Raw genomic sequence first — 20,080 nt, forward strand, 5'->3', positions numbered from 1 at the left:
CCCTGAGCGGTGTAATCAGATGAGCAACAGCAGCACCAAGGGCTGTGAAAAGCTCAACTTAGTTAAATTGACTAGAGGATTATACAAATAACAAAATCGGTCATTTCATACAAATTAGATATTTACAGCCCACATACAACTATGTAACTGCAACAGAGGCATCTAACAAGAAAGTGTTCATAATGATGTTGAAAAGCAACCTTGAGAACAGTACAATAAATTCATAATTTCATTATGTTTAATGGCAGAAATATACAAGATTCAGAAAGAAACTAAAAGAAAAGCTTTCATTGTCCAAGACGACCAATTTCACTCATGGCTCTGAGCCTACCATGGTCCCAGTCTGCACTGACACAGAGCAGCCCAATCACCAGGCTCATTATTCACCCGCAGGCACGCTGGGCTCTGGTGGACCAGAATCCCACGTGACCACTCAGAGAAAACTAGTTGAGTGGATACTTTGTGGACACCAACTATTCTCATAACTAGAAACACAACTTTCTGCAAAACAGAAAATTATTTTAACAGAATAAAGTTCAAAATATGCTCTCCTCACCATTGCCTTAAGTCCTTTTGGGACAAGGCAGGACCTAAGCAGGAAGGGAGACAAGTTGGCAGGCACTTGTGTTCGCACCCTACGTGCTTCCAGCGCACTGTGTACACTATGTAACATGCTGCATCTTATTCAAACTCTTCCTAACAGATCCTGTGTCAGATTAAAATAACTAATTTAAAGAATGCTTTGACAATCTAAACAGGAAAGTGTTTTTGTTGAGCACTAATTAAATCAACGGCCTAATAAAGACCTAATTCATATAGAGAAAATGACTGAAATCTTAAACATCTTTGGAATTTAACTCATTTTTTTCTCTTTTATAAGGACATTAAGCATTGTGTGATACTAGCTCACTTGAAAAAAACAATATCTTGTTGAAGAATTTCCAAAGTGATGATATAAACAGGCTCAGTCATAAATTCTACTGACACGCTTCCATAAGAGCATGGGAATGAACAATGGGCTAACCAACACTCCTGAGAACTTACCAGTAAGACACATAAAAATTCTGTTTCTGCCTGCCGTATTCTAACACATTCCTAACAAGGGGAGAATTTTGCTTACAGAAAATGTAAACAACATTCCTGTTCACTGTCAGAACTACAGACATAACACCTGAGAGGGTCTCCAGGCCTGTAGTTTTCAGGTGACAGCTGTCAACTAAAGTCAAAGGTCTCTTCACTCTGCCGCTAACTGCCATGAATTTTCTGATCTACTTTCTCCAAATACAGAGGTCAGATGGGTGAAAATAAGGTGAGCATGAAAGCTATTTTACTGAAAACACGCTGCTTTACTATACAACTATTTTAAAATCCAAAATAAGGAGAAGTAGACATCTCCAGTGCCAGTTGCAACAAATATTCTTAAATACACTCCTAAGAAGGCTAAGCAGTCAGTCATCATTTATTCAAGGCTCATTCTAACTTTCAAAGAAATAAATACTGGAATGGACTTGATAATAGCTTAAACCAGCCATGCAGCCCAACCACTTACCAAAATAACCTTTCAAATTAGCTTAAGGAAAGTAACGTCTACATATGTGTCCTGGGGAGCAGCTTCATCCTCCAGGGTCTGCCAACTGTTATGGGAAGAAATGCTACTGACTCGATGGGGCTCCAGGCCAGCTCCAGGTAAAAGTGAGCCCAGAGGGACTGGATGGCTTAGCCCACTGGTGACCTTCTCTTGCAAGCCCACTGAGCCCAGAGGCAGAGGCAGAGCCAGATCAAGCTTGGAGAAGTGGCGATGAAGTTGGTGCTGACTTTTTATCAGCTTAAGATTCAGAAGAGGGACAAGTTGCCTATGCGCATGAGTAGGGAAAAACAGCCCTGCCTGAGAGTACCCATACTGACCCTTGGCTGTGCTCCTCTTCCTGTTCCCTACGCCCTTCTACTAAGTGTCCATCTCCCAGACGCTTGAAAAACGCCAGCATTATATGGTATCAACTAAGCATGTCGCTCGCCACAACTACAACCACGCTCAGGTAAGGTCCAGGCAGAGAAGTTCAAAAACTGGCTTTGTAGTCTGCCATTAGTGACCGCACACTGGGACAGCCACCAACGCCTTCCTGCCCCTTTTCTGACCTCAAGACCCAGCTGGCAACTATGCCAGGAATCCATCTGGTAGCTGCATTTCATATTTCTGATTTGAGCTAATCTAATTAATTTGTTTTGGTCCTTTTTTTAAATTTGATCAAGACCATCTGAATGCCCACTTTCCCAAGTCGCAGCTGCATTGTATAATGTTGTGTTTCTATAAAAGATATTCATTCAAAGCCCTATTTTGAAAGCTTCCCTCTCGTCTACACTCAATATCTAGATTTTCTGTGTCTAGATGAACACTGTTCAATGGGCCACAAATGTGAGCCATTACATGTAATTTTTCGTTTTCTAGTAGCTACATTTTAATAGTAGACCCAAAGAGTGAAATCCATTTTACCAATTTCTATTTAAACCAATAAATGCATAATACTGTCATTTCAACAGGTAATCAGTATAAAAAAATGAATAAGCTAGTTTACGTATTTTGGTATTGAGTCTTTGAAACCCAGTATGTAATTTACACTTACAGTACATCTCAATTCCTATTAGCTACATTTCAAGTGAAAAAATGGACATATGGGGCTGTGGCTTCCATACTGGACAGCATAAAGTATTTAAAAAGAAGAAACAGAAATAACAAATCAGCAACGAAATTTTTTAAAGTCTCATAATTATCACCTGGGTAATAAACATTCAAGTTGCATTTGTTTTATTTGGTGTTACATAAAAATTAACTCTCAAATCACAATTATTTATTCAAAATGTATTTACTGAGCACCTACTATGATCCAGGCACTAGTCTAAGAGCTGGAGACAGATCTGTGAATAAAACAAAATTCCCTCTTGTCCTCATGGAGCTTATATATCTGTAAATGATGCATCTCTTAAATAAGAACTAAGATTCAGGGCTTATGTTATTAAAAATATAGGTTGCCATTTTACAAAATACTCCTCGGTAACTTCTGATGAGGAATAGTCTAACTAAATGTGAGAATATGTAGCAAACGGTACCTATGCATATAATGGAGACATAGTAATTCAAGTTTCTACTCAATGCCCTATTGGCCAGCATTTTCTGAGTTCACATCTCAGAAAATGGACAGTTCAGAAGATGCATGTGTTTGGGGGTGAGGAAGGGTCACAACGAGACCACTCAACTAACAGAATCATCAACATTAGAGGCACACTGTGAAACCAATTACAAACATTTCAGAGTTAGGAAGCACTCTGAAGACCTTCTAATCCAAACCCCTCCTCATTTAACAGATGAAAAAAATCCTTTTATAGACTGAGAGGAGTAAACTTCTTCTACAAAACATTTTAGTGACAGTTCCCAAAGATGAAAGAAATGAATGAATGAATGAAACAGCAGCTTACTAGTGAGGACAAAATATTAAAGGCCTGCATCAAGTCTGTTTTATTCAGAGAATCACTAAAACTGCTGCTGCCATCAGCAAATAGAAGTGAATTTCCTTTCCAAAAATGTTTTTAAATCATACTATATATAACTTTTAGGAAACAAGCATGTATCAACACCAAATTGGAGCTATTGGTAAATTTTATTGGGAAATAGCCAAATGAAAAATGGGCAGATCCAAGCACAGACAGAATCAATGATAAAAGCAATGGGTGCGCAAGAAACCAAGATGAAAGAAATGTCACTGAAAATATTAATATTTTGAAAAATATATGTATATATAAAATTTCTTAATTATAACATTTTAAATTTTTACTTATTAAATTTATTTTATATATAGTGATTTTCTGACCTTCCAAAACAATATAAACAATTATTTACTACACTCTTCTCAAAGTAGAATGGCATTTGTATAGCTGAGTTTTAATTTTGTGACGCAGAACCTTGTAGCGTCACAGGTGTGGACTAGAAACCTAGCAAGGAGATAGGTGAATACATAACACCTTTCGCATGCAAAGTATCTCCTATAGCTCAAACACTATTTGTCCTATTGTGTAAGTAAAATGTCATCCAAGGGAAACTTTTTTGATAAACAGCCAACACGTGGGCAAGAGTGAAATCACAGGACATTTGCCTATTGGATACTGAAGACTATTTTGTTGCTTATGGTTTGATTTTGAGTTGTTCTATTTAAATTTCTCTCTTCCACCTCCAAAGAGCATGAGGTATAGAACATCACTGTGATAATGATTCTGGGGATGAGGGTGGAGCATGAATCAGAATTTCCAAGGAAGCATTTTGCAGCTGAAAAAACAGCACATCACCACCCTCATCATAACCCATGGAGACACCTCTCAATCATCAAGGCTGCAAAACATATCAAGAGAGGCAAAGAATCCACACACTGGTAGGTGGACAGACCGAAGACAAAGGGCTCACACTGCTGAGCTTCCACTCAAAGTGAAAGTCTTTCAGCTAGATCCTGAATCCAGTTAACAGCAATCTCCTCCCACTGCCCCACCCACAACCCAGCCCCCAACAGCCACTTGGGAACATCTAGCAGGACCAATGCTTGCTGATGAAGGAGACATCTATCCAACTGACAAGAACCTGGATAAAGAATCAGGAAGTGTCCCCCAAGTCACCAACACCAGCTTATCAGTTCACCACAAAGTATTTTCCGTATTTGCTTCATGGGTCAAATGATGCCCTTCCTGAACCCCCTGGGTTGGCCAAGGGGGCCAAGACCACATTTTCTTCCTGGCCAAGACCACGTTTTCTTCCTCATTAGTATGCTAGGGCATTGCCAATACTCTATGACGGTGCTGTGTAATCCAGAAGCCACCAGCCACATGTTGCTATTTAAACTACTTAAACTAAATAAAACTTAAAATTCAGTTCCTTAGTCGCACAAGCCACATTCAAGTGCTCCAAAGCCACATGTGGTTGGTGGCTACCTACTCGACAGTGCCTATAATGAACATTTCCATCACTGCAGAAAATTCTACGGAAAGCACTCCTATGTATTTCTTCTTAGAGGTAACATGTTTAAACAAAGACCATATTAAATAGCAGCAATCCTCTTTCATAAAAAATATTTTCTCCTCTTTCAGAGATTAGTATTCTTTTAAAGGTCCATATCTACCCTTTGGGATGAAATATATGTTATTTTTTCCATATATCATATTTTATGTTAACTATACTTACAACCTATGTCTCCTTTCTGTATTATCTCCCAACATATATTCCTATTTCTTCATAAATAATTTTCAGTATGTTAGGAATAATTCTCAACTATACACAATTCAGAAAAAGATTTAGGAAAAAAAAGAAGTATGTGAAGTCCTTCTAAGGTCTGTTTGTCCCCAAGCATCATATTAAAAATAAAACCATAAATAGTAATAAGGATTGTACTGGTAACCTCCATTCATATTACTAGGTTACCTCCCATTTTGCTGATATTAACAGAAGAGACACATTTTTAATAAGGAAAACCACTGACATCGTATAGGGCAACGCTACGCCTTATGTTAGCATTCGCTATGACAGTAACACCATCTCCATCCACCTCTTCAACCTAGCCAAACAATGGGAAATAAGCCTAGATCCTTCCTGTCATCATTGATTTAAAAAATATTCAAGGTTAACAGACACTGTGTATACAGTGTTGAATGAAACAGATGTGGCCCTGTCCTCGTGCAGCTTGCAGTTTGAATAAACGCCCCAGTACATCCCACATATTCAGTGCATTTCCCAACCTGCTAATGCTCTCTCCCAGATATTTATGGGTCTACCTCCTCCTCCCTGTTTACACTAGCTCTGAAGTAATCAGACCTTCATGGTTTAGTGAACCACAAAAAATTAGAAATCTAATCGGTTCTCCTAATTCTGGTCTCAACGCTTTCACACTACTGATCGAATGATCTTATAAAACACAGATTACATCATACCTCTCCCTGATTAAAATCCTTAAAGGACCTCCCATAGCTTTCAGGTTCCAGTCCAAATGCTCCAGCATGCTTGAAGGCACTAATAATCAAATCCTTATTGACCTGTCCATTCTCGAATCCCTTAACTCCCTTCCCTCTGTCCCCTGAAGCACTCACAAACACCCCCATTAGGTATATCAAACTACTCAAAGTTTACCAACCATCCATCAGCTATCTCATACCTTCCTCGCCTTCACACCCATGGTCTCTTCTCTGGCCTCCTTATCCCGTCACTGTAGAAGCTGGCCTCTTTTTCGTCTCAGTTCCTTTGTTATCACCCATCTTTGGAAGCTTCCTGACCCTCAACCCTCCCTCTTCAGGCTGATTCCAAAGCCCTCGCTAGCACTACCACCACATCAACATGGGCAGAAGCTATAAAAGTGCCAAGCACACTACTATTCTTATGTGTTCACCTCCCTCTCTTTCTGGCGACTGGAGCCTTGCCATGTGAAGTGGAGTCCTGAGAGACAGGACCCCTGGCACCCCCGGGAGCTGTTAAGAGACACAGACTCTCAGGCTCACCTCAGACCTCCTGCACCAGAATCTGCCTTTTATTAACAAAGGCCCCAAGTGATTCCTGTGCATGTGAAAGTTTGGGAAGTCCTGCCCTCAGACTCTGAGCTCCTCCTATAGGATAGCACACACTGACCACTCAGTTAATATAATGGATCATCAACAAATGGCACACGTTACAAAGAATATTATAAAGCAATACAAAGATATGTCACTTAAAGAAAGTAGTCTTGACATTTGTGTCTGACAAATAAACAATACTGACTTCATTCAAAGAATTATGAACAGCCCTTAGTGACAAATTTAATCTGTAATGGTTTACAAGGAGTGGGTATCTAAAGATGGTTTAATTTTAAAGATATGCCCATCTGTTTGCCAATCATTTGTGCAAGTCAAAAAAATGCAGTTAACATTAATAGCTAATGCTATGTTACATAACATACTATTTCACAGGTTTCTTGCAGAAATCTTTCAGTTATTTCTACATAACTTTGAAGACTCTGGATATTCTGAGTAGCCTTTATGATAAAAAAAAAAAAAAGCTGTTCTTTTGTTCCTTCATGCAGTATTGAGGCTAACATGTTTCCTTTCAAGGCAACTAATGAAATAGCACTTGGCTAACAGCTTATACTAAGTGCATGCCCACAGCACTAGCTTTTTCCTAAGTGGTCAAAAGGAGTATATCACCCCATACATAAATTATGCCACAAAAGCACAAGGATCATGAAAATTTGTGTCCTTTACACCCTACAATTCAAAATTCAAATACCTCTCTGAAGCTAACTCCTAAAGGCTAAGCCCACTGAGAAGGTGGCCAGCACCTTGACCCTAAAGTGGAGACAGCTGACCTGCTGCCGCAGTGCAGACACTAAGAAAATATGTCCAGCAGGGTCTTCATTCCACGTACACAACACGTCCTAGGAACAGATGGGCACACATTCTAATAGCACCTGAAGTACTCAACATTGTACGGCAAAAGAGAAATGAAGACAAACATGTATCTATATATACCATACCTAGGTGTAGATCACATATGTAGCTACATAAAATATGTGTATCTATCCCATATCTTTTTTTTTTTTTAAGAGACAGGGTCTCGCTCTGTCACCCAAGCTGGAGTGCAGTGGCACAATCATAGCTCACTGCAGTCTCCCAAATCCTGGGCTCAAGCAATCCTCCCAGTGCGGGCTCCCAAGTAGTTGGGACTATAGTTGTGTACCACCACACCCAGCTAATTTTTTTTTTTTTTCTGGGAAACAAAGTCTCACTATGTTGCCCAAACTGGTCTTGAACTCCTAGGCTCAGGGAATCCTCCTGCCTCAGCCTCTTAAAGTGCTGGGGTTACAGGTATGAGCCACTGCACCAGGTCTCATATCTTTTGAATGTTATCCTAATTAATTGTAATATGGTAGAGAAGAAAATCAAATGAAGAGACAGGTCTAGAAATAAGTAAATGAAAACTTTTTAAGTAATTTATTTTGGATAGGAAAAAAATTAAATTTCAGAAATATATTTCAACCCACCTGGCAAGAATGCTTACAGTGCAGACTTATGGAAGAGCAATGTATATTTTACAAAATTTGATGATTGCTAGTATGTATCTTGCTAAATATTATAAAATAGCCTGGGTTTTGTAAAGCCCAGCCAGGGTGGTGTATAAAGGCTAATAACACCATGTTTATTAGCCTGATTTTTAAAAAATCACCATTAGGAAAGATTTTCCCACTTATTCTAGACTTATTTCAAGCTACTGACTTGACACACAGAAGCTCCAGGTGATGACAAGCCTACAAAAAGTGAGGGTGGAACAGAAGGAAGGGAAGGAAGGAGCTGCCCTGTGGCCATGCTCTGTCTGGGGACCCCGTGGCAATCACCAGCTCCTATAAGGCTGACACTGAACCTCTGGAGGAGAATGCAGAGGTGAGGCAAGGGCAAGCATGCAGAGGGGCTGAGAAAGCAGCAAACAGCTAGCTGCTCTTGTAAGAAGCATGCTCTTCGTGTACTTACTGCAGTTGTCACTGATTAACTAACTGATTTGGCAATTTCCTACATTCTTTTACATTTTAAAAAATTTCTGGAAAGCTGAAAAGGGATCTTTTTTCATATTCCGGGGGAGTTTAAAAGTGTACTGAATCCTGCCTGGTTTGAAAGGCAAGGGATAGAAAGGGTGTAAACAGTCTTTTCTGATATACACCACTGACATTCTTTTCCTTAAAGGGAAAAAAACAAAACAAAACCCTGGGCAACATCACAACTGAAAAGAATTTGTCTATTCTCTTTGCTAGAACAGTGCACATGTGATAGGAAGGGAGTCTTATCCATCATGAATAAACCTGAGCACAGGACAGGCAAAGCATCACAGCATACCAATGGCAGGGGTCACACAGGGAGCTCCAGGGCTTTCGAAGACCCATGCCTGTTAAGGCAATGCAAAAAAGAAATACACAGGAATTATAAAAATTCAGATTTCCATCAGGGAAGCAAGCAATACAAACAGGAGTTCAAACTGTAAAGGAAGGTTGAGATCTTTGGAAGAGTATTAGAAAAAGTATTTTGGAAAACTGCACCCAATCTCAAAAAGGTAAACCTACAGGAAGAAAAAAAATGAAGAAAACAAATGTGACTTATTCAGTAACTGTGACACTAAATTTTGGTTTCAAATCAAGTTATATTTGACAAAGGAGATGGAATTAAGGCTGAAATACAGAGTTAACAGTTGCATATCCAATATTTCACAGTCATTTCAACTTATAACAAATTTGGGAAACATTTTTTCTATGCAGTAGTCCCCCTTCATCCTGGGGATATGTACCAAGACCTCTAGTGGACACTCAAAACCATGCACAGTACCAAACCCCATTGCCGTCAGTTGGAACACATTTCTATCCATGTCTTCCACCCACAAATTTAATGTATTTTCCATCTTAACTAAGCATTTATCAGGCACTGTGACTGTAACTTTTGCAGTTTGAGATATAACAGCAAAATTAGCACAAATTTGTTTTTCCTTCCCCACAATTTAACTGATAGAAGATTCATTCTTACCATAAATAATACTTATGATTTATTTATAAGATGTATATCTCAATACACAAACTTTTTTCTTTCTTTACGAGCTTTTACCTTTTCATTTAAAGGAAGCATTTTCCTGCTTATCTTTGGCATATCCAAATCACCAGCATCACTACTCTTGCACTCTGGGGCCATTCTGAAGTAAAATAAGGGTGACTGGAACACAAGCACGTTGACACTGCCACAGTTGACCTGATAACCACAAGATGGCTACAAAGTGACTGAATGGGCAGGTAGCATCTACAGTGTGGGTATGCTGGACAGAGGAATAATTTATGTCCTGGATGGGACAGTGCAGGTCAATGCAATACTTCATCATGCTACTCAGAAGGGTACACAATTAAAAACTTAGGAGTTGTTTATTTCTGGAATTTTCCATTTAATATTTCTTTTTTTTTGAGACAGAGTCTCGCTCTGTCGCCCAGGCTGGAGTGCAGTGGCTCGATCTCAGCTACCTGAAAGCTCCACCTCCCGGGTTCACGCCATTCTCCTGCCTCAGCCTCCCAAGTAGCTGGGATTACAGGCACCCGCCACTATGACCGGCTAATTTTTTGTATTTTTAGTAGAGACAGGGTTTCACCATGTTAGCCAGGATGGTCTTGATCTCCTGACCTCGTGGTCCACCCGCCTCGGCCTCCCAAAGTGCTGGGATTACAGGCGTGAGCCACCATGCCCGGCCTCCATTTAATATTTCTATACCAAAGTTGACCGCAGGTAACTGAAACCGCTGAAACTGAAACCATGGAAAGCAAAAACTTGGACTGGGGTGGGGCAGGGGGTCTACCGTACCTACATTTATCATTAATGCAAGTAGGTTCTACAATGCCACCATAATCAAAACTACAAATATCACACAGCGAAACATGCCATCTTTTAGCCAAATTAAATGTCTTCATTCATATTAGCATATGATAAAAGATGAAGTTTTATCCACAAACTCTGTATATTTAACTTAACATCTTCCTACATCTTTAACAAAGGTTCAACCCCAAACTGGCCTCTCTCCTTATTCCCCAGCAGTCATCTGTGTTTCCTTCCTCCAGAGAGTCATGTACTGGGGGAAAACTAACTTCAAGAAACATCTTTTATAATATTATCAGTAATTAACTTATAAGTTACACTTGCTTTTTTAAAAACTACAATACAAAGCATTTTGTTACAAATTCTTTTATTACTTTTTTTGCACCACCATGCTATTCTACATCATTGAGCATTGACTGTAATGACATGCTTCTGGCTCACATATTTTCCCTAAAAATCATTTGACTAACCAATTCTAATTTTAAGTACTTCATACATATGAGTGTACAAGACTCTTAATATTAGGACAGCAATCTAACTTGTAAGTAAACTTCATATTTCAGTTTGAAAAAAGATCACACTTTAAGTAGTCATAAATTTCTACATTGTGTCCATTTTGATCACAGATCAATAAGTACATGTCAAGTTAGCAAAGAGACTGTAATATAAGAAAAAGTAAGTGCAGTGAGAAGACAAGCTACTACCAGACATGACATTTGTTTTGCATAATGAGAATGATGAAAATAATTTAAGTTTACCTATGAAGCTTTGAATTTTGTGCTTGGTTTAATCAAAGATTACAAACAGAACCAGGGACCTACTCAGTTTCAAAACACAGTGTTTACTAAGACCTAAGACTGCTGCACCCACCCATCTATATGGTCTTAATGAGTTTAACTACTATAAATCAGCTGATAATAAAATTATGATCCAGATAAGGAAATCTAAATAATTAGGTTTCTCAGGGATAATACTTGCATCATACTATACCTACCCACATTTTCAAGTTTCCTCCCCCATATCTGCTGCATCTCTAAACATAGCAAATTCCCTACTTCATGCCAATTACTCAGAAATCATTTGAAAAAATCACTATCCTATTAAACAAACCTAAAGAATATAAATAAAGGTTTGGCAAAAAATGTTCTGACAGACCACATATCTCACTTTTCTACTTCAAAAGCACAGTCACAAGCACTCTGTGCTTTGGCTGGGCACCTGTCTGGAGCTCTACACATTCAAATGCCAAATTTCCTCAGCCCCAAAATCCTGCCATCCTAAGACAGTGAAATAACTTGTGGCAAAAGTTCTTAAATACCACTTTGTACTCAAAATTGCTTAGATCATCATATCCAAATAACTTTTATTGGCTACATACAAACTGGTTATTTAGTAGCTTTTAACCTTTCAGAATCATGTATAACACTTGTAGAATAAATCTAATTTTTCTGTTATTGACACTAGGGTCTACTTGAGGGTGGAGGATGGGAGGAGGGAGAGGAACACAAAAGATAACTATTGGGTACTGGGCTTAATTCCTGGGTGATGAAATAATCTGTACAACAAACCCCTATAATATAAGTTTACCTATGTAACAAACCTTCACATGTACCCCCAAACCTAAAAGTTAAAATAAATAAACTTTGTTATCTTAATTTTGAAAGAATTCTTTTTCATTTCTTCATATTTTTCTTTGAAAAAATGATATCCTGTTTAAAGGTCAACCTGTAAATACAGACTATATTTCAATATTTCTTTCATCATAAACCATTTCAATGTCCCCATTATAACTCTATAAATGTGCACAGTGTCCCCAGCGAGGCGGGCACATCAAGAAAGACCTTGCTCGTTGCAGTGAGCCGAGATCGCGCCATTGCTCTCCAGCCTGGGCGACAGAGCGAGACTGTCTCAAAAAAAAGAAAGAAAGACCTTGCCTTTTATGTCTCTCACTTGTACCCCCAATGCCAGACACAGTGCCTTAAAATAGGTGTGGAATTAGCCATTACCTAACATCTCAGTATATCACTAACACTCCTTCCTCCTGCCACAAAAACATGGAAGAGTCAATGATTGTATAGGCTCCTTAAGACTTTATTCACATAAGTGAGGGGTGGGTTTTGGGTTGGGGTAGGGAATTAAAGCATCTTCCATCTCTCCGCTAATACTATACCATTCAAAAGAACACACTGATGACACCTTTTCAGCTTTACAATTCCTTGTTTGTGTAATGATCTGTTCCAGCTTTCAGAGTAGACCCTCCAAGGTAACATGGCCTGGCAAATTTCCCATCAACAGGGTCAAAGAATCCACAGTTTTTAAGCTATGCTATTTAAGAGAGTTGTGCATTTTACTAAACTGTGGAGCACAGACTGGAAGAGAAAGGTACGAGACTGGAGCCAGGAAGACCAGTTCAAGAGCTCACACAGGAGTTCAGGTAAGAGACAATGGTGCTACAAAGAAGGAGACAGACATACTCAAGAGAGAGACTTGTTTCTAGATGGAGAGTCTGGGATGACAACGAGGCCTGTGGCTTGGGTAACTGAGCAGATGGTAAAAACCACTCACTGAAATGTGGGGAACAGAAGAGAAGCAGGATTTATTTATTTGGTATGGAAGAGAGGTGTAGAAAAAAATTCACACAGAGCTCTCCAGGAGACAGTACAATATGAAAGTAGAGAGCTCAAGAGAGAAAGCTGAGCTGAGACATGGCCGTTTAAGTCATTGACAAACAGAAGGAAGACAAAGTTGCAGCAGATGAGGTCAACCCAAAAGCATATTTAGAACGACAAGAGAAAAGAGCAAGGACAGAATCCTGAAGAATATCAACACTCAGAGGGCAGGCAGAGGAGTCAGCCAACAAGGTAGGGGCAAACACCAAGAGAAGAAGGAAGTGACCAACCAACCAGTTCAAAGGCTACAGAGAAAGAGGGAAGGTAAGACAAGTGTCCATCAGATTCAACAAGTTGGATATTAACTCTCTTAAGAGTAACTCTGTTATTAACTCTGTTAAGAGTAGTTACTATGGGCCAGGTGCAGTGGCTCATGCCTGTAATCCCAACACTTTGGGAGGCCAAGGTAGGGGGGATCACTTGAGATCAGGAGTTCAAGACCAGCCTGGTCAACATGGGGAAACCCCGTCTCTACTAAAAATACAAAAATTAGCCAGGCAGGGGTGGCAAATGCCTGTAATCCCAGCTACTGGGGAGGCTGAGGTGGGAGGATCCCTTGAGCCTTGGAGGTCGAGGCTGCAATGAGCCATCATCATGCCACTGCACTACAGCCTGGGCAACAGAGAAAGACCCTGTCTCAAAATAAATAAATAAATAATAAAATAAAATGGGGATAATAATAGTATTTATTTCAGAGAGCTATTAGGAGCATAAGTACATTAGTATTTGTAAAGCACTTACAACGTCTGCCACTTAGAAAGCACTATGTAAGCATTTGCTACATAAAACATACAATTAAACACTAATAGAAGTAGGCACAGAGGGACAGAGACAAGTAAGAAGGGGCAAAGATACAAAGGGGGAAATTAAGGAAATCTCTCTGAAGAGATGAGATAGGAGAGGCAGAACCCCCTGGGACACACAGGAAGGTGGGTGCAGATGGCTGAAGGAAATCAGCAGTGGATGTGCTTCCACTCTGACGGCTACAACTGGCTCAATGAGTTATGCAGGGGGTAGTGGTCATGAGGTGCTTGTGTTAAAAAAAGAATCAACAAAACACTCTGGGCCCACTGAAGGTCTGAGACTGACTCTGAACTATAACTGAACCTGCACTACAAAGAAATTTCTTTTCTCATTTGTCAAATACATACGATACCACCTACCTTTAATTCATCAGGCCAAATTAGATTGTGTGATATAATGCACTTAACGCAGTACTTTGTAGATAATTAGCACTCAGTGCAGACGACCACACATTTCCTGTTTTAACCTGTACCCCCAAACCTAAAAGTTAAAATAAACTTTGTTATCTTAATTTCGAAAGCATTCTTTTTCATTTTTTCATATTTTATGAAAATTTTAAATACACAAAATATTAAACTAGGCTATGTGGCCTTGATCCAGTTACTTAACCTCTCTGATTCTTGGTTTATCTCCAGAATGGGGAAGTGGAAAGGGAGCTGAAGAGAATGGCAAAAGTCCCTTCACTCTAAGATGCTAACTTTACTAGCTTCACAATTGGAAATATGCTAAGTATAGCTGTCTTCTTCTGAAATCCACACTTCTGGTGAAAGAAAAATATTCCAAATTTCAAGAAGCACAGATAATTGATAAAACATAATTATATAAATAAATCGAATACATATATGTTATGTAAATGATTCAGTGAAGTTTCAGTTTTAAATGCAAAATTACATTTTATGGGATATTTACCAGGAAACTATTAGTAATCGGAAAGTAACTGCTCCTCCCTGGTTTTGGTAGTAAACTTGTGTACTTCTGATGCCAACTGTTGTAAACCATCACTTCTCAGAACACATTCGCTTGTTCTCATTGGAGGAAATCCCCCTGCTCCCCACCTAAAGGAAGTGAAGTTGGCACTGGGACGCCTGCCAGCACCACCTCCAGGAAAACGGCTCAGGTACCTCCCAGACCCAGTCCCATAAGCCTGGAGTGTATTGGTCCTAAAACAAGCGAGTCAGCTGAAGCAAATTTCTCAGAAGAGTGAAATCTCTCACTACCCTTTACTCCTAAACAGGTCTGGCAGCACACAATCTCTCCCTAATCACCAACAATATAAGCTCTCTGCCACACAACTGTAACCCTTCCATCAAAATAACAATTCAAGAGTTCAGAATGTAACTGCAAGGGCATCCTATAATGCAGATGCTTAATATATTCTTTCCATTTCCCAATTATTTGCTGAAAAAATATGAGTGAGAAGTAACCTCCATAATTTCCTTTTCCAATAATAAAATAGCTTAATGTCAACTGTCATTCCCAGGGATGCTGTGAGGATGACTTAACTACTTCAAATCCCTAACAAAAAATATGCTTAGCAATATAAAATATATATAAAAATTCAACTCTCTGCTATCATCTGCCTTGATGGTACACTTTGGGATACTACTCAGAATTCCTGACTATGCAGATAGAAGAGATCTCTCATGAAGAAACCACAAGAAATTTCATCTTCATCCTTGATCTTGACTTCCACAATTTTTAAAACCCTTCAGGAGAGATAACCGAACATTCCTTTAAGACATCTCCATCCCTAACAACCTGCCATCAGTGCATTTCCACACATCTGGAATCCAGAGTTTAGGAACTCAAGCTGCTAGCTGGGAGCCCTGTGGCTCTGAGAGGCCCTGGGCTATGTGTTCCTGCCCCTCTTTATCCCCAGGGCTTATCGCTGTGACTAGGATAAAGCAGGTACATGAATGCACTTGTTGAAGGAGTAAAAGATAACAGTTCTTTTAAACAAATAATCCACCAAAATTTGAATTTCTGTTCTCAATATGGAAAGGCAAATTGTAAACACTTGAATGCCAGATTTGCACATTCTGTCCTTGCTTGTCCCAAAGCTTATCTGCCCTCAATTTCATGTATCTAATAGCCCTGGGCCATCTATTTCAACACAGGCCTATGACTTAACATCAGCATTTTCTCTTCTTTAGTTTTTATTGGCCTTTATTAAAAATTAAGTTTATAAATGTTAAAGTTTATAAAATCAGCACTTCTCAAAGATTATTGATGTCCAATTGTGACATCTCTCCAACACTTTAGAACAGCTTAAGTCACAGAGAAAAATGAAAAATGGAATATAATGGCTGGGAAGGCATGCAGAAAAAAGGAGAAATTTGGGGGAAACCAGTTGTAAAAAGCCAACTAGATCTGGCTCAAACACTCTCTTTACATCAGGCAAATTAAAGCAGTTCTCTAAACTTCAGCTTCCTCATCTATGAAAATTTGCATTCCATCACCTCCACCACCTCCCTCACAAGGCTACTTGGAAGCGATTCATTCAACTGTCACAAGCGGCTTTTAACAAAATGCCTTGCATGCAGCAGTCAGCAAATGTCAGTTGTTCTCCCTGCTATCCTGCACCAACCTTAATCTAGTCACCCAACTTTCCTTGCTCCCAGTTTAACCTCAAACATACAGGGTATCTCTGCAGGAGCTGATAATCTACAATACTCAAATGCTGTTACCCAAGTTCTGAACTCTTGTGCTGTAATAAGAATTAAACACTGCCTTTAAAAAATCACAACCACACGAAGTCTGCTGTCTTCCTAGGCCAGAAACAGGCTGGCCGAAAGGGACAGGAAGGCTGTGGAGCAAACCCCCGATGAGCTACCTCCCCAGATAATGAAGGGAATCCTGCTGTCATGCCTCTAGAATCTCTGAATCATTGAACATGAGGGCTAAAAGACTTGAGACCTAAGCCAACTACTTAACCTCACAGAGAAATAATGAAAAGGCAAATGCTTTGTTCAAGGCCACCCAGCCAGTCAGTGGCAGAGCGGAGGTGAGGACCCAGGTCTGACTCTGAGAATTATGCTTGCTCTGCATAGTGCTGGGTCCTGTGTGATAAATATCCTAAATTGCTAAAAAATGTGTCCACAATTTCTCCACTACGCAACAGGGTCTTCGCAGACTAGTCAACTATATTTAGATATAATTGGGAAAACTTAACAAGCATTTGAGGCCATACAGCTTTAAAACAGTACATCCAAACACAATCTATGGAGTAAACTTAAAGTCATAACTTGAAGCAACTCCAAATAAGGTGGCATTCTAAAAACGTTCTAACCATTCGCGTTATCACTGAATGTGGTGTCCCGTCTCCAAGGTCACTATGTTGAAGGAAACAACATTCATTTACATAATTTCTGGCATATTGTCAACTATATTAGGTTTTTTGCATTTAACCAGCAGAGTACTTGCTTCCCCCAAATGGCTCTGAGTAGCCCGTCTATACAGAGATGTGTTCTCTATGCCATCATTCCTACATTCCTTCTAGATAGTGGTTAAATGTCAGTAACCATTCTATTCGAGGTAGAGGAGAAATAGATTGCATAACTGAGGTATAACTGAGGTGCAGGCTTTTTTCAAAGACCACCAGTTTTACCTAGGGGAGAAAAAAACAACTGAAAAACTATGGTTATAGAGACTTGAGTATTTGGCAAACATTTCAAAAATGAACAAAATAAGCCTGTTACTTCCAAGAAAACAATTGACAGTTTTGTTGCCAATGATAAAATAAGTATTCGAATAAAATAGGAATTTTGGAAAACCTGTATCTACCACCAAGAATTTGACAGTTTTCTGATACTTAAAGGCTTTCTGATTAGATAGGTGATAATATTAACAAATACAAATTTAAAAAAAATAAAATATGCCGGCATTTGAAAGATTTATGTAACTCATTAAACCAATATTTTCCAAACTACCAATGAGCGATGTTATAAAACCATGAATGGTGAAAAGATCCATTCAAAGTGCAAGATAGACCAATAGAGTTTAATGAACTCAAGCACAAAAATTTCAATCATACAATTTTAGATTCCACATTGAAACTAACCTTTAAGAAGCTACCCCTTGTAGAGTTTTGATGTAGTATCAAATTATCTGAGAAGGCTATGCAAAAATTCCTCTCTTTTTAATTACATGTCCACATGAGACCAGATTTTCTTCATGTTCTTCAACCGAAATAACATACTGTAACAGACTGAATGTAGAAGCAGCTATGAGAATCTAGCTGTTTTCTCAAACCAGGCATTAAAGAGATCTATAAAAATAGGAAGGAATCTCACTCACTGTCAACAACTTTTGTTTTAAAAAACAAAAGTTACGCTATTTATATTAACTTGTACTGGATTTATGTTGATATTAAATAAACTAAATATTTTTATACTTCTTAGATTTAATTTCAAATGTAGTAATTATCCATAGATCTAACCAACATAAACCAAAGCTCTTTGGGGTTCTCATGTGAAAACCATAGCTCTAAATGATTTGCAACCTTATTATTGGTTGATAACATTGTTGAAAATACAATATGCCAGTAATTACATATTTAAAACTTGTACAACACAAAACATTTTAAGCATGGCAAAAGAAATCCAAAAAAAGACCTTTCAACTACAATACCCTGGATATGAAAAGCATGACCACAATCGTACCCATGGAGTAGAACTAGAAACTCAGTAATTTCCACTGTCTCAATCACCAAAAAAGCCACAGGCATCCTTGACAAGGCAGGGCCAGAATAAGGAGCCACAGATACTGTAATAAAGGCTTCTTAGCTAAACTGCCTGGCTTTTAAGAGAAGTTGCTGTGGGGATTGCAGAGAAAAGAAGTGGGTAAAGACCAATGTCCAAGCAGCCAGCAAATCAGATGACCAGGCCGTATCTGGTGAAGAAAAGGAAGGAAATACCTTACTTTTGCTTTATAATTTACTATTAGAATACTTCAGCATTTCATTTGTCCTTCTCTTTTTGCAAAAAGAATGCAACATCCCCGACCCCAACCCAACTACTTTGTATGAAGAGCAGGAGGACCTAAAAAGTTTCATTCATGCATCTGACTTCAATAATCCCATGAAATAAGCAGAATAAATATTATCACCCTTATACAGATAATGCAACTGAGGCTCTGAGTTTAAACAACTTCCTAGTTGGGCGGGAGAGCCACTATCCCTACCCCAAGTCTCCCAGCGCTAGCCTGAAGCCTCTCCTACACACCACCTAAACCAGTGGTTCTCCGAACATGGACCAGCATTGGCAGCATCGGCAGCATCAGCACCACTGGGGAACTGGTTAGAAATGTGACTTCTCATGTCAATCCTAAATCTGAAATTCTTGGAGTTAGCCCTGGCAGTCTGCTTTACCAAGCATTTTGACGCACAAACCACTGGCCTAAAAACAATAATGCCTGAGGCAGGCACCCAACCACCAGGACTGTGGTTCTCCAACAATCTCAGTCTGCCAGAGTTCCATAACAAACTCTACAGCCTGGGTGGCTTAAACGGAAACTTATTTTTCACAGTTCTGGAGACTGGAAGTCCAAGACGAAGGTGCTGGCAAGGCAGGATTCATTCTGAGGCCTCTTCTTTTGGCTTATAGGCAGCCACCATCTCACTGTGTGCACACATGGCCTCTTTTTTGTCAACTGGGAGAGCCAGCTCTCTCTTTTCCTCTCCGTATTAAGACCACTAGTCCTGTCAGATCAGGATCCTACCTTATGACCACTTTTTAACCTCATGTAATCTTAATTACCTCCCTAAAGGCCCTATCTCCAAATACAATTGCCTTGGGGATTAGGGGCTTCAACATATGAGTTTGGGTGGGAGAGAGTGACACAATTCAATCCATAAGACCAACCAGAAGGAAAATGCCCAGGCTCCATGCCAAAGCTGATGTTGCTGGTCCGGGACCTCACTTCACAGCCCTTGACATGGAATGACAAAGAGAAAAGTGTCCACTTGGAAAAGCAGCAGCCGCCAACGGAATCCCAGAACTGATGAGGATCCAGGCTGCTGAGCAGGGCTCTAAGGGACTCCCATAGAAAAGAGAGAAGGGCAAGTAATTTCCCACACAGGTGCTGCTGCTGATGGTGGCAAGCATTTCCTGGACATTTACTCACATGCCAGGCCCTGTGCTACGGCTTCAGATGCACTCGTTCATTTAATCCTTGTTACCCCCATTAGAGGAATGGAAACTGAAGGCTCAAAGGTTAAGTAG

The 20,080-nt window shown here is 39.5% G+C and overlaps 1 protein-coding gene across 4 annotated transcripts in view; it reads right to left on the minus strand.

Moving 5' to 3' along the window:
* Positions 1-20,080, minus strand: part of CHD7 (chromodomain helicase DNA binding protein 7) — a 188,858-nt gene that overhangs the window by 126,469 nt on the left and 42,309 nt on the right. The window lies entirely within an intron of this gene.

Source organism: Gorilla gorilla, chromosome 7 (genome assembly GCF_029281585.2).
Source record: "Gorilla gorilla gorilla isolate KB3781 chromosome 7, NHGRI_mGorGor1-v2.1_pri, whole genome shotgun sequence".
NCBI lineage: Eukaryota > Metazoa > Chordata > Mammalia > Primates > Hominidae > Gorilla > Gorilla gorilla.